A 419-nucleotide genomic window follows, 5' to 3' on the forward strand; every position below is an offset into this window, starting at 1 on the left:
CAACGATATGAGTTTAGTGTGGCTCATGATCTTTTTTTTCCCTTTTGTACTAAGGTTGTGTTACATTTCATGTGACTTTGTGTCTTGGGCTATAGGAACGCCTTTTATTAATGAACAAGAAGGAAATATCCACACACACATAGTTATAAAGATAATGATGTTACAGATGACAATATTGACGATATTGATATCACTTGAGAAAACAATAATGATGACTTTCTGAGGCGATGATAGGAATGATCAAAAAGAAAATTCTGAAACGGATTTCAAAGGAAATTTCCCTATTATCAGTACTTTTGGCATTTTTTTATATGATTTTTTGACAAACGCATTTTGATGCTAATGGCTACCGATAATTAGCCTTCAACTCGTTTGAATGATCTTTATATGTCATAATGATGAAAAATTTTACAACACTG

Source organism: Penaeus monodon, chromosome 21 (assembly GCF_015228065.2).
Source record: "Penaeus monodon isolate SGIC_2016 chromosome 21, NSTDA_Pmon_1, whole genome shotgun sequence".
Lineage (NCBI taxonomy): Eukaryota > Metazoa > Arthropoda > Malacostraca > Decapoda > Penaeidae > Penaeus > Penaeus monodon.